This window comes from Euwallacea fornicatus, chromosome 3 (genome assembly GCF_040115645.1).
Source record: "Euwallacea fornicatus isolate EFF26 chromosome 3, ASM4011564v1, whole genome shotgun sequence".
NCBI lineage: Eukaryota > Metazoa > Arthropoda > Insecta > Coleoptera > Curculionidae > Euwallacea > Euwallacea fornicatus.
In genome coordinates this window covers 5,133,537-5,148,009 of record NC_089543.1, presented here as the reverse complement: position 1 = coordinate 5,148,009, position 14,473 = coordinate 5,133,537, and the positions used below count along the sequence as shown (strand labels likewise).

Here is a 14,473-nt window from a genome sequence, read left to right as displayed (position 1 = left end):
ATAATTAGAAACATATGAGGTGGCTAAAAAAAGCGCGTTAAGATTAACTTCTCAGAAAATTTCTGTGAAGTAATATCTGGGACACTGTGTACACTTCGCTTGCAGTCATTCAACTTTCAAAATCAAAGAAGTCTAATGGTGCTTTCACATCATTTTATATAAATTAAATATTTTGTCGACATTTCTGGTTGTCTATAAAAGCATAATTTATAGGTTGATATAACCGAAAAGAATCGGAACATAAAACGTAAATTGGGCCAAACAGGACCGTACGAGCTAATAAATCACAATAACGTTTCTGCTGTTCAATTATTGTACTGAACGTTCCTTGGTCTTCTTGGTAACTGTGTGAAATTAGGAGGACAAATAGTTCGCTAGCTCTTATTTTGCTGTAACTGTACCTTTATTTTCTTTTGTTAAGTCCTCAATTACTCTAGCACACGCAATGCACTGCGTCTTTATTGTGAGTGCTTTGCGACCGAAGTTTCGGAGACAAAGGGCAAGCTACTGAAAATCCTGGATAAGGAAATTTCTCTCGTAATTTAGAAACACCTCTACGATATTTATTAAGGCTTCCTGACTTGAACCCCCTCAGTTAGAACCGTAAACGGAAATCTGGATGTTAGGAACATCTTCCTGCAGTTTTGGATGTCACGCACCCCACATAAAGCACCGAGGGTTTTACAAGTCAATGACCATTCTTTACAGGAAGTAACAAATGTCCTAAGGATGGCAACAGTGCCGCTTTAATGGTTACTCACCTTTGGGATCTGGCGGAACAGCTAAAGCCATATGCTACAAATTTTGGAGAACGTAAACGAGGTAAGACAGGGTCGGATTTCATCAAAAGGACATGATCAAGGAGTGATTGGTTGGCGACAAAAATAATGGTGCAGTGGCTACCTTCTCAGAAAGGAGTTATCCAAAAAAAAAAATATATATATATATATGTTTTGTGTTGCTCCAAAACCTTTCTCAGCTTAATTATCATCGGATCGGTGAAGTGTAGTAAAAAAGTTCGCACCAATGGGAGTTTATGGTGTTGAACCAATTATTTTAAATTAATAAAAATCAAACATTCGTGAAGGCTTTTGATATTAAAAATTATCATCGGCCGAATAAAGCTCGAGAATTTTCTACAATAGTAAAACGACCTCTCAATTGCAGGAATGACGACGACGACGCCGCCTGGCGGTGTCGGATTCCCTTTGCTAAAAGCCCCGAACTGGCTTAAACGAAGCTGCGTCGTCGATGCCTTTTAAGGAGCGCCGGGACTTGCGTCGGGTTACCGCACGACCTCACTTTCTTGCAACGTTGCCACTGCTCGCTTAGTGGGGTAATCACTGTGTACGCTTACCCTAGAAACTTTAAATCACGACAAATCAAGTGTTGATTTTAACCCTTCATGACTAGCTGGAACTTAACCGTCTCGTTTATAATATTTTTTGGGCGTATTTGAACGAGCTAAAATTAAAAATCTGGCAAGCGAAGTTCAAGCCACAGTGAAAACGTTTTCACTCAGTACGCATGTAGGAATAGGCAAGCTGGGTTATTTAGAGGTTAATAATCGCGACTCCTGGTTACAGAGTTTCTGGTATTTTTATTTACTAGTTATTGGCGCAAATGTGCTAATTTTTATTAGACTGATTTTTCATTAAGTTTCCATATTCAGAAAACGAAATGTGGATTATTGAAGCAAAAATTACGAATCTATACGCAATTGCCAACTTAGCACTACCCATAACTGCCGAGGGGTAAACCCCCTACTAACCGACCTGTGCCTACTAACCTTACATATTTTGAATCACACTGCGTATTTACAAAATACATTATCCTCAATTTTTACATTTTTTTGCATTTTATATATTTCGACATTTCTTTATATTATCACCATTTTTCACATTGTTTGCGCACTTCCCGCATTTTACAAGTCATCGAAATGATTTTCCATTCGCCATTCATACAATGTATGTGTGTTATAACAATTAGATTAGAAACGAAAAAAATACAGGGACGCTCGTGATGCTCTACAGACTAGAGGATGTGATCGTGTGCGTTTCCTTTAATTAAGAAAAAAATTGGTAAACTTGAGAAAATCGAAATTAAATCTATGCTGGACATCTACGAAATTTTCGGTCAAAACAAGCCAGGACTGGTGACACGAAAAAAGTGAAACTTTGCTAATTTCTATTAATATGTATCCTAACAATTTCTATTAATGAAATAAAGTGATTGATTGGTCCAAACATACAATCGATAGCATCCCACTTTTCATTCACATTTTGTGACATAATCGTGTACTTCTCGTAATTTTCCACATTTTAGTAGTGACCTTCAGTCACTACTAAAATGTGGAAGTCACCTTGTCTAATAGGCCCTGAAACTGACAATAGACGACGCAGAAATCTAAAGTAATAAAATGATTTAACAATATTTAAATTTTGAACTGGCTCACTATTAAGGACACAAAGGTGCAGATAGAATTTCGCCAAATAATTCGCTAACCTTAGATCGCACATAATCACTCCGGATTGTATTAAATTCGGTTTTAAATTCACTTAAGTAAGACAGGATTTATGTAACTAATTTGGAAACAAACAGTTGTGAATGACACAAGATGTTTTCCTGTAATGATGACTTTGCCTTAGTGTTGCTGAGGAGAAACACACTGGGAATTTCTGAGAATAAAAAATTTCCGATGTCCCGCCGTCCCGTCAATCGTGCAAAAAATGAAATAAAGGTCATTTCTCGCCAAAAAAAGGATCTCTCTGGATCAATGAAATTTTCTGCTTGAATGATATTCAATCAGTCCCTTTAGGAAAAAACGTGCTCCTAAGAGTATTTTACATAAAAACGATTTTTTTATTTAAAGAATTATCACCGAGACCCAGATGGGAATGATAAAGACGTTATCGAAAAACGTTAAGGCTGCTGTATGAATTGCAGCCATAGAAACTCAACTTCTGAGACGTTCAGATGGAAGAGCACGCCTTATTTGCTCTTGTGTTGTATAGCTCCTCGCATTTTTGGCATTAATATGGCCTATTACGTTGGGCCCACGTGCCGCACTCGATTAAAATTACATGTCCCAGAAACCGGTTGGTCGGCATGATTTTCCTGTTACTGAAGGGCGACATGGTATTTACTACAATGTATTGAAACCTTTTTCTATTTTTGGCAAGTGTACCCAACGCACACAATTTACAAAATCAAGTTCATAGCGTATTATCATGCACCTAATTAACCTTTCTGACGACCGCTATTACGGATAGTTCTCAGCCGGCTGATAGACGCGAAGGCCTTCCTCGAATCTCAACCACCAAAGAGAAAACAAAAAAGGTTAAGAGTAAATTTAGAAAAATTTTGGTACTCTACTTATAATAGAAATAAATGGCAATTTACTTAAAAAATTGCTTGTTTTGTCATCAAGCTGTATTAATATAAATCAAATGCAACATTTATGAGACAGGCCAGAGGAAAATTCCGGTAGACAGCTCTGTGGCAGCACACTAAAATGCTAATTCTAAATTATATGTTTCCTCCCTTCCGTTGGTGCAATATATTGTTTTTACTCAACACGCAACTCTGACGTCATTTGCAGTACAAGATATGTGTTAATAGGTAATTGCGAAATAGGCCTTGGGACTTATTTGATCCTTGAATAGTTAAGTTGTGCATAACTGCTTCCACGGAAGTATCTTCCCTCGATTTTTGTGCATATTGAAACGATGGCAGTTGGGAAAAATCTAAGAACTCCATTAAGAAGATAAGAAGAGCACTCGCTTTAGAATTAGCATTAAAGTAAAAAAAGCCTGAATCTTTTTCCAGATTTAGGAAACAGAGATTCCTAGCAATGGCTGTATTATAAGAGCGGCAGATCTTCTACGTCCCTGACCGCTCGCATTTAAGTCGCTATGTCGGATTGAATTACACACTGAATGTTACCTAATTTGGTAGATTTTAATATAAATCAATAAAGTTTTAGCATTAGATAATAAAAATATCTAACGAAAAACCCTTTGGGATCGCCTCTCGACCGGAGGTGTAAACTCTGAAACTCGGAATTCCGTAAACTTCTGCATATGACGATTCAGTCAAAATAGTTCGGGACACTACCCGATGGACACATACTACATGTTGCTGCTTGATATAAGTTTGGTACATCTAAAAATTGGCAGTTTTCCACATCAACTTGTAGGCCGTAACGAGCGAGAAAATCTACTAATGTCTAACTAACATCGGAAAACCTAGAATTGGGGGTTTTCCGACGTTAGGTACCACGAACCTCCACGATAATTATTTACATAACATTAAGGCTAAGGATAACAATTGTTCCGTATAGCACATCCGTGATGCACGGTGAAGAGCTCATTATCGCATTTTTGTCTACATTGTACCACTTTAAAATGCGAAAACCCACACGTCAGCACCAGTACCAATTAAATATTGTGCCCCGGACGTTATCGGTCCAACGTCTGGTACTCTTTTTCGCATTCACGCCGAATTTCCACTGGTACAAACAATTCTCATTCAAGCTTGGTGCTTTTCGGTTATGTGAACGTGGTCGGGAACGGGCTTTATATTTACGCCTCGACTACTCGAGATATTAAAGTTCGGCCTGGTTCAACGCCAATTAGAGCTACTTCTCGTACTGTTCTTGTAAGCCCACTGTCCATAAACTCTTGACGAGCAGTCATGATTCCTCCTGCTGCAGTCTCAAAACTCTGGCAAGTTACACTTTCATAAAGTTCCACGAGTTAATAATCCACGATTTCCGCCATTTTTCAGACACAAGAACTAACCACGGGGATTCTACCACGTCCTTCGGAAATATTTCAATTGCGGGATTTCGTAGGTATCTTAGAAATTAGGGAGGCTTACAATGTCCTAATGGTTCGTTCTTTAATAATCTTCGTGTATTGTGCTCCTAAGTAGCTTCCAGGCGTTTAATTAACTCGCTTTTCAATAGTTCATACGTGCTTTCTTCTTTGGACTTCAATATTAGATCTCGGATTTCGCTTGTGTTTAGATCCAGTAATTGGACTACGTGATTGTTTTACTTACATTTCTAAAACAATTGTTCTTTGTCGTTCTTGTATTAATGCTAAATGTCGTCATTTGGACATTTAAGATAGTTCCGCTCGTCCTGTCGTCTTGTTAATTGCAATGGCCGGCGAGTTTCCTTTCTAGTCCACGCAGTACATGGGTGGCGGCGTATCACACCGTGGTCCAAATTCAACGCTATCCGTTAGAATTTCAGAAACTGCAAGATGCAGATACGGCTCTGCAATTAATGCGAATATTTTTTAATTTGAAATTAATATCTGAAAAACTGTAGGAGCTATGACACAAATGAAACTGAAATTGATACCCTCATTATAAAGGTGTTTTTTGTATTTCTCGATCGTCCTCCAGCGAGGCAGAGGGCTCCGATTGCTGCAAAACATTAGTTTATCAGCGAGTCTATCAATTAGATGGATAGTCTAATCCAACTTAATGAAAATACTAATCAAGGTTACACCATGTACTGCAATCTGCTGCCGAAAAATGTCATATTGAGTCATTGATCATGCAGGTTTTATGGAATCCATCAACAATCTCTGGCGAGAATTTTATTTCATATTCATTGTAAATAGAAAAATCACGGAACGACGTGACTTTACGTAACTAAGTACATCTTTCTAACGGACTGTGAATTGTTCTCACAAAGTCTATTGAGCTGATAAGGCGACTAAAATTCATCACAACCTCCCTGTAATTTTTATATTGTACATGGGCGTCATTAAAGGATTCATCGATCCCCAACAAATTAACACCGAAGCTGAACAAAAAAAAATCCATTAAAGCAATAAAAATTCAGATAAAATGGTCAATAAGACTGATGTGGGTATTATTGCTAAATTATTTTAAGTTACGCAAGAGTAAAAGTGATGTTTCCTAGATTATAACCTTCTCAAAAGCTACTAATGCGTTTAACTATACCATTAAACATTATTTAAATACGATGTTTGTTTACTAAACAAATTTTCAAGGTAACAACTTTATAATTTTATTCCATAGAATTTAAGCTTCCAGCATTGTTGCGGGTCACCTCACGGACGATTTTGCGCTTGTTTCAAAATGTAATTTCACTTTTCTTAATCGTTCTCGGTTTTTAACCGTAAAAAATGTATTAAACCCATCGGGAAATCAGTGATTAAATACGACGGTCTTTCATTAGCGCTTTAAACAATCGGCAAGCAGATTCCGCAGCTCGAGGGTGCACAACTTGAAACGGTGCTAGTACTGTATTTCTTCTCAAGAAATGTTGGGAAACTCAGTGGATATTTAACTAACATCAGCTGTAGTTCAGCTACTGGCGATACGGCCGTCCTGACCCGTCGCTGAATCCTCCTCCCCGACCCCGCCAGTATTGCTAATACACATCTGTTCGCAGCTCCAAATGGGCGTGTTGAAGTGATAAATATTCAAATAATGTACGTAAAAAAATGTTATGATAATTATTTTTTTTTTAAACTATACAAACCAGATTCTTAAGCCACACGAATTTCGTTGGCCATCGCATGGGAGATGAAAATGTTTGAAATGATTAAGTGGTCTGCTTCCCGACACTTGGCAATGTCCCAGTTTTAAATTATATTTAGCTTAATACCGTCAAATTCAAAATGGCGCTCATAAAGAAAACATGCGAACACATCAGGACGAGTCACACAAAGGAAGATGCGCCATCCCGAAATTACGACCATGCCAAGAACGACTTTTTTGTTATCGTTTCAAGCCGCTTTGCATAAAGTACTGAAAAAATATTATAAATTGTGCCCCAATTTCACTGCAATGTGGAGACATTCACGCAAGCGGCTGAAAAGCAAAATTTTTCGTTTGGTATACCTCAACAAAAGTTAAATTAAATAATTTATAATACATCACGGATAACATACACTTAAAAAAAATCATATTTGCTATTTCTGAAATTACAATATCATCAAATTATCAACTTGAATACGTTGAATGGTTATTTGCTTTATCCAAGGCTGCGGTATTGGCACAAAATGTAAGCGGTACAAAAGATGTGCTAACTCTACCAGTAAACTAATGGAAAACATACATATTTCTATTCATACATACATTTTATAAAACCATATTACACTGCGGGATATTAGATGGGAAGATTAGGTTTCTTTTATACATTTTTACTCCGAACAGCCACTTTTGTAGGTCACGCTCATATGGAGGGTATTAATTGAGTTCGGGGATTCACCGAGTTAACGCTCGAATTTGTTTTAGTTGGACCTCCTAACTGGGCCTTTTTGCAAGGGGCGTTCAGGTCGCTTGTCAACGTCGTTTGTTGCATTAACTTAATACATCATTTTATATTTAGGTTTTCCAAAGCCATTATTATCAGAGCCTCGAGTAAATCGGAAGAGACTTCAATCCTATATGGTAGATTGTTTCCTCGTTCACGTAAATGGAGTATTTTTAATTTTCCTCATTTCCTTCATTCTCCATATCCTTTGTTGCCAGCTTTCCTGAGTCGCGTCACAATCGTGTATGTTATGTATGTTCGTATGATGAGATTGAGCAGTTACTAGGAGTCGCTATTATTCACTTCGCTATTGACTGGAACCACGAAAGTGCCGAGACATCACAAGTTCTGTTTTAGTCCTTTGGGCGATTCTAAATATCTTCTATGAAATAGGCTTTGTATCTATTTCAACAGTTTTCCAAATGAGAAAAATGTGTAAATTCTAAAATAAAAATAATGCGAAAATAATTCATGATTCTGTATTTTGGTATTTTCCGCATTATTAAATATTTTATTAAATTATTAAATTTTCGCACTCTCTCTTAAATTTTTCGAAGGGGATCGTGTGGAAATATTTGGAAGAAATACAAGGCAAAGTTTAATAACCAGAAATTTCAATTTGTTCTTCCGGAAAACGGTAAGATATAAATAAAACATTTTTCAACGATTGTATTGACTTTGTTGGATGGACCCAAATGGAACACACATTTAGGTTTTACTTCAATTTAAAATTCAAAATTTATATTACATGCAAAAATTCTACTTTATTTTTTAAAGGTGCGTAATAAGTTTCAAGAAAAGTTCTTTCGTAAGTTAAGCTTGAATGCCAAATTACAAATACAGAGTTGAACTAAATTTTAATTTAAGAAACGTATTGTGAAAACTCACATTCTCATTTACACCCGGTATATATCTGGTAACGTTAAGTTCCATGGATTGCTCCAAACCGTACAGACTATTCATTTTCCATTCTGAAAAAATGATTTTATTTTATTTCTGTACCCGCTCATCTCTCGATTTCGCCAGGACAAATCAGAATAGTTTCCAAATGAGGCATGGCAGGTCAACGACCTTAAGCCATTGACCTTAGGTCATGGAACTTTATTAGATATAAAATAATAAGTAGGAACAAAACAAATTAAAAACTTTAAAAGAGATCGGGCGAAAGAATTGCGAAAATATATTTTAATGTTTTCAAAAATATGAGGTAACTCAGAAGAGATTCTTAATCAAGACCCTGGACAGTGAATGTTGTTTTTTTTCTTTTGTAACAATTATGAAAATATGTTTCAGAATTTTCGGATAACGTTTATTGGTGGAGTATCAGAGTTCTAAAAAACATTGTGTAAGCCAAGTGCGTCAGCAGCGTGCGCAATGACATACCAAAAGCACTGACTCAGCAAAAATTTTCTTTAAAAAATAACAAACAAGAAATAAAGAAAAGTAGGAAAATTAGGAAAGGGAAGATACAATGGGAAACATTTACCTGGGGGCCGCATGACATGCTGAATAGAAAAAAAAATCCTTAATCCGGCCCGCGCACCGCTATGCCGCAGCACTAGCACAAAGCGCATCATAGCATATATACGCAAGAAATGTCGCTTGAGAAACATCACGTTGACGCACCTGACAGTTAAAGCCCTCGGGTTCTCGAAGAACCTTTCGATGGCCCCCTTTTGAAGGGGGCCCCAGCAAACCGTACTGCAGCTGGCTACCCACTAAATTTCTATCCAGATTATCACACAACACGCTCAAAATATAAGTTTTATTTCAGTACTCGTATACAACCGAGGCTTTTTGAGTATTTTTGACCTGCCTATGTTCCACAGAGAGGCAGTCTTGCCGGAACAAAATTTTAATGTTAATTATAGACATAAACAAAACAGAAATATCCTTCTATACATAGATTCTCATGGATCCTACCTACATTACTTTTTGTTCTAGTGACTAGGCACCGAATTCGCCACAGCAAGCTCCTCAGCTCAGCAACTCCAGTGGTGGGTACCAACTTTATGATCGTTTAGTGACAAATCCCAATTATTTACTTACCTTGATTTCTACCTCTATTCCTCAGGATTAAGGGAGACAAATTTAAAAAAAAAGCAACATTTGACGATTTTGTACGTGCGTATCTTTTAAACCTTACCAAAATCCCAAACGAAAACGATCCTCGTTCGGACACCCAAAAATAAAAAATCATGTGGAGAATTCGCTGAGCAAAAAATATGATAAAACAATTTCGACCAAAAAACGTCCAGACTATGGAACGAAACATGGAGCTACATTATTTTTTAAATCGAGTTTTTTCTGAACCGTACATGAACTTCGAAGACTTGAAAGTCAAGCACAAGGGCAAATTTGTTCTTACTTATATATGTATTACTACTTCCAGATTTACTTAAGACTAATGGGTACAATAAACATTACATCTGATAAGTTCTCTATGCACTAACCTGTATCTGATCCCTATAAAAATATGGATTTAGCGAAAGCCATCAAGGCACCCAAAACACCTTAACGAACAACGCCCTACATCAAATCAGAAGAATTACCAGCGCCTACGTGAAAATCGTCTGATGTCCAGTGATGTGCCCAGGCAGCCATAAAATATTCAAGTAAACATTTGGAAAACGTCTCCCAGCATTGAAGACCTTAAAATTTGAGTGGCTTTCCTCCGCACATTTCCAATGATTTTCACGGGGGCGGGCGACACGTGTGCCCCCACGTGGCCCGATTTTTGGAGAGGGGCTGCCTATGGAAGTGCGTCACTTTACAGCTGCTATCGATTGATCACTGAGTACACTCTAATGTAAACTCACTGGCGTTACTTCATTGCCTTGCAATAAGGCGAGTATTTTTTATCGCAATTTTTTAATTAATTTTCAGAGAGGTACACATGTTATTAACGGAATTATAAATGCAACGAGATAATATAATGATGAAGCTCATTTCACACGTGAATAACCTGATCAACCGTTCCTCAGTGATTTTCTTTGATAGCAAGTACTTATGTCTGCGGATAACGCAAGTAGATAATTTTTCTCAAGGAAATACATACTCTCACCGATCTTTTAAACGTGTGCAAGTCGATTATGTAACAAAATGGACCCTGGGAACAATAAAAATGTCTTCAGCTAGACGTTTCAGAAATGTTTTTCAGTTTCCGAGCGTGTGTCCGCGAGCCTACACCACTGGCTGGACCCTGACAACACGTAGGTGCGTCGCTCGTTTTGGTTTTCGTCTGGCTTCTCATAAAATTCAATTTTTTAAATTATTTATTATGGCTTTATTTACCCTTTTTCGCTTATAAGAATGTCCCCTAGTAAGTTGCGAGACTCAATTATGATGCACTGGCCTGGAGACGTGAAGTTTAAATAATTTGCTCAACTTTTGACTTTGATTTTTTTTAATCCAAACCAACCGCGAAAAGACCGTTTAGTGGGAGTTTATTTTAAATATTCAAAGTTAACCCAACCACGGCGAAGCAGGAGCCACTTTGAATAAATAGATGTGGTTTTGTTTAAATAATATAAAAAATATTTTATGCATGACTTGGTACTACAACTAGCCATCGCGCAAGTCATGAAACCCAAGAAAACGCGTTTTTTTTTTTAATTTTTCATATTCGTCTAACGGAATAAGTAACGAATTTTCTCCAATTTTGGACGGTCTCATTGCACTTTCGTGCGATTTTAACAACTTTTTTTGTTTTCTGCTGTATAACAATACAACCGACTGCAATGCTATACCTCCTATACGGCTCGTTTACATGGTTCTAAAAACACATTTCCTGCTTAGCCTGCTTTGAGATTATCATGTGTGAAACAAAACTGTTTATTGTGAAAAAGATTTCCTATAACCAGGGCACGAGGCACTAGAATATTTTGTTTTTTAGAGAAGCATATGGCCGTTGTTTAAATTAAATCTAAAACATGATTTATGGCTGGCTAAATATTTACGTTGCTACATTATGTAACACATTTTGCAGAAACTTATGCCAACCTATGTTGTTTCGCAGCTACATTTGATTGATTATCGTCTAATCCATGAAAAAGGAAAAAATACACGTGAACCTAAGATCAAAACACATCAAATTCAAGGCAGAGGGGGCAAACAAAATACCGCCATTTACTCAGCCTTTAATTAGAGTCTTTAATTGTTACGGAAAAATAAATATGTAAACAAAATAAACCGAGGTTTACAACTTTCGCTCAAACGATAGTTTTCAAGACATTCGGTGATGCGAAAGCAGTATTGGCAAAAACAAGACAGTATGCGGAGCAAACGATGGAAATTTTGTCGTATGTTTCTCTTGTAAATTTTCCAAAGCTATTATTAGTAAAGAAATAAGCAAAATATTGGTAACAATAAGATTGCTCGTAAACACAATAATATACATTATCAATAACATTGCAATAAGAAGCTACTTGAACTAGCACCTACGAGTACTACCTAGTTCAGCGCAACGAACATCCCGATATTGGAATTCTATTAGCTTTACTATATAGCAGTATTACCGTGATAGAATATCACATCCCAAAGCTATTAAATCAGCTACTCGTTGTGATAACTAGCACGACTTCCCAATTACAATTCAAAAGTGCACCTATAATGGCTAATGCGAATTTTCTCCCGTTTTCCCTTTTGTTAAAAAATCGCCAAGTGAGACCTACCTAGGTTAATTGCAAATCTTAAGTAGCGAATTCACCAGATATTTGACTGCAAGCTGCAGAATTTGAAAATATATCCCCATATTACTTAAAACCATTGTGGAACTCCTGGGTTGCCACAGTCTTTTTTTTATGTTTGATACATGTACATACGAGTTTTTCGTGACCCCTTGTTGTGTTTTTCACACATGGAATATAACGTCCCCTGCCAGTCGTGCCACAGCTGCTCCGCTCCACGCACACGTGTCTTACCACGAGCCACGCAATAAATACTTAAACCCCCACTTTACTTCATGGGCGTGCATATCTCAAAAATACGAATGAACCTGTATTCAGAAAACTGCCTCGCTCTCGAACGTTAATGGCAAATGTGGAACTCAGTTGTTAATGTACTTATAATAAGGAGAAACCCTCAGTAAAGGCACGTGGAAAAGACCACAGTACCGAGGGAATCAAGCCATATACATGTTTAATCATTTTGTTACGAACATGATGTTTGCTCTGGCGATTGCTCATATAATTATCCAAACGACATTTAAAACAAGTCTGGATAAAAATTGCATAACGAAATTCCATTTGATGGGTTGGCAATGCTACCTATCTGAAACCTAAAGGGCGCCCCTAAAATACATCACCAGATAATCACACATAGATATTAATTGATAACGGTAACTGTAAATTTAAAAGGGGCTGACCTCAGGTATGGTACATGAGAAAAAAATTTGAAACTTTGCCATCCTGTATATCTAAAATGGTGCCTTTTTAACTATGGGTTATTATAATTTTTTTTTAATTATTTTGCAGAGTCTATCGCTCCCGAAAACATTTTCATAACGATATGTTACATCTTGTGTATAAAATATTATCTTATTAGACGATTTGCAAGTAAATGTATTTAAAATCAAGCGCATCTTCGAGGGTTGCTCGTTGGTACAAGATGGGAAATATGTGTTTTTTTACCAATCTTCTGAGGGTTTATAGAAGTCACGCCTAATCAACGTGGGCCTTTATTCAAAGCATATTGAAGAAACCCCCAAAAATTACTAACTTAAAACCATTATTTGAATAAATGCATTTATTTATATAAAAATATCCGTTGCATTACGAAATAGTTTCCAACACTTAATTAATTCATGACAATCATGTCGTTTCATTTAACTGATTTTTATTTAAAAAGCCCCGAAATGCATGAAAATTTGATATTCATCAAAATTTGAACTTTGATGTTCATCAAAACGTAAATGCGAATCTGAACGTAAGGTCGGCTATTAGTTGTATTTGAGGAACAATGTATACTTTGAAATTATTGTCATTTGTAAACCTTCAAACACAAATGAATTCTATCTTGATTATATAATTTTGGTTTAAAATCCTACTTATGTTCCTTATCGCTCATTCTTACGACGCTTTAAGAAAATATTCCGGAATCTTTAAAATCTTTCCTTTTCCCCTCTAACATTTTCACTGTAACGGCTAAACCTAATTTTTAACATAGATATAAGCAAGCACTACTTACCTTTATTGTAAAATTCTTCATGACTGACGGCAAATATACCTGCAAAAAGATGAACGTAAAAATAACGCAAATTGGCAGTTTGAAAATCAGCAGCACGAAAAAGAGGTAAAATTCGATTAAAAAAGAAATTAACATCTCCGTAAATACATGTTTATAGAAAATACATATAACATATGTACATACATACACACATGCATGGAATAAATGTGGTACCATTAGTATAGAAAATGTGATTCGAAAATGTCATAACAAGCAGGCTCGAAGGTACTTTTTTTCAGCATGAACCCATTTATTGACACGCGTTTGAAGTACGTACAAGGTTAAGGGGTTCGGGATGGAAACCCCTTTCACCTCACGACCTGTTTCGCAACACGTCACTATCCCTTTACAGAAAATGATTTTTTTTATGGCTTTCGAAACTTTTCCTCAGATGCCTTTTTTCGTGGCTGCAGCCGTGTTGAGCAAAATATTTAACTAAAATTCTCTAAATATAAATACAGAATATTAAAATGGTCTAATAGTCCGTGCGTACCATAAGAATGGTTTGTTTTTGTTTTGACAATTCGTCATGCATTCCTCGACTTGTGTCTGCATCTGATTGTGAATATAAATAAAGCAAAAGGTAGGGGACGTCTATGTGGTTAAATTCACTTATTATATGTAGTTAGTTGTTCAACACTTCTAATATACAGCGCTCGGCGAAAGTCCGGAATATAATTAATATCTTTTCAACGAGTCACTTAAAAAAAACACTGAAACAAGTGAATTGATTCTGAGTTGACCATATTTTTTGGCAATAAATTGAAATATGTTTCTTTAACCCCTTAGTTGTAACCCCATCCAACTGTTTTTTTTAAGGGAAAATGTCGTGTGTGAACTTGTTGAAAAACTCGTCAAAATGAAATCTTACCATACCCTTTTTTTCTTTCAGTTATGAGGTTATTAGGAAATAAAAAAAAATGACTAATACCTTCTTAGTTTTAT

General features: G+C 36.5%; 1 protein-coding gene and 1 long non-coding RNA gene across 12 annotated transcripts in view; one reads left to right on the top strand and one right to left on the bottom strand.

Annotated features, from left to right (window-relative positions):
- Mef2 (myocyte enhancer factor 2) overlaps positions 1–14,473 on the bottom strand; it is a 43,853-nt gene that overhangs the window by 26,253 nt on the left and 3,127 nt on the right. For 4 of the 11 annotated variants that reach the window (XM_066302252.1, XM_066302258.1, XM_066302257.1 and 1 more), the window contains exon 2: positions 13,490–13,528. The gene's annotated coding sequence lies outside the window, so the exon portion shown is untranslated. Of the gene's footprint in view, positions 1–8,789; positions 9,061–13,489; positions 13,529–14,473 lie in introns of those variants that run through there. The other 7 variants (XM_066302259.1, XM_066302262.1, XM_066302255.1 and 4 more) reach the window with 6 other exon arrangements.
- Positions 1–14,473, top strand: part of LOC136350504 (uncharacterized) — a 66,099-nt gene that overhangs the window by 50,269 nt on the left and 1,357 nt on the right. The window lies entirely within an intron of this gene.